Genomic DNA, 1,422 nt, shown 5'->3' with positions numbered 1-1,422 from the left:
GGTGGTCGGATTTATTCGATTGAATACTATTATTATAAATGAGTAGCTACCATATCTCATAAATCTAAGAAAACGGTTTTAATTGTTGCCTCTGCCCCACTTCTTATATCTTAATTTAGTATCACTGAGACGGTTAGACATTACACATATATATACATCCAATATCTATATATATATATTTATATATTTATAAGAAAATAAGTATTACAACATGATTTGAAGTTTTATTTAGCTATATCAAATGATAAACTATATATATTATATACCATGTTCAATATGAGAAAATTTAAATCTTTGCAAACTTATAATTAATGAATTTAAAAATATATTTGATCATTTCTACACAAACTTGTTAGATATCATCAAAAAACTTTTACAGTCAACTTGTTCAAAAATATCAATATTATATCTAAAAGTTTCAATTAACTGTCTGTACGATCTGTTTCCCCACTCTATCTATCTATCTATCTATCTATCTATCTATCTATCTATCTATCTATCTATCTATCTATCTATCTATCTATCTATCTATCTATCTATTTAAGTAAGCAAAGTAAGTTTTATTTTTTAACACTTCGAACAATCGCTCCTCTATTCGCTAATCTTCAGTCGAAATTACGAATTAAAAATCGCTTATTTGGCCGTAAAAGTTGAATACCTGTCAATCAAACAGCAATAAATCGCAAGATTCAACAAAAATATCTTATTTGAAAGTAACAAATTGGATAACTCCGATATTTTGTAAAATATTGCGTTTTTTTTGTCACTTTTCTTGTCAGCCATCCAGCTTTTGCTGTCAAATAAGCATTTTTCTAAATTTCGTAATTTTGCCTGATTTTTTTTTCTTGAACCCACTAACCCCCTTTCAGCTACCTCCAGATTACTGAAGATATAAAATACTTTGTTGATTCCAAGGTTATAATGCAAGGAACGTTAATTGCAATTACTCTGCATACATATTGAAACCAGTTCTCTCTGGGCGAAATTTGTAAACAAGAAAAGATGCATCAGTGTTTGTTTAGTATCCGAGGAGGTTAAAAGCATTGAATTTTGATAATTTTGATAATTCACATAATAGTTTCCGATGGCCAGAATATTTCATTGATTTTATGTGAAAGATGGATCCCATATCAGGCTTCGACATCCGTCTTGTGTTTACATTACCGCCCAGAGACAGTACACTGCAGTACAAAAGATGGGTACACCTCTGAAATAACTTTCCTTGCATTATAACCTTGGTTGATTCCATAATACAATGAAACGCTAAACTTATATTTCTTGACATTTTATTATCACATACGTTCTTCTTTTATTCTGAACCCTCTCCCCCCTGTGTATCCTACCCCTACCCCTATGTACTCCCCCCTCTCTGTGCTACCCCTCCCCCCCTCTGTGCTCACCCTCCCCTCCCCCTTCTGTGCT

Source organism: Eurytemora carolleeae, unplaced genomic scaffold, assembly GCF_000591075.1.
Source record: "Eurytemora carolleeae unplaced genomic scaffold, Eaff_2.0 scaffold168, whole genome shotgun sequence".
Lineage (NCBI taxonomy): Eukaryota > Metazoa > Arthropoda > Copepoda > Calanoida > Temoridae > Eurytemora > Eurytemora carolleeae.
This window is presented reverse-complemented; position numbering follows the sequence as displayed.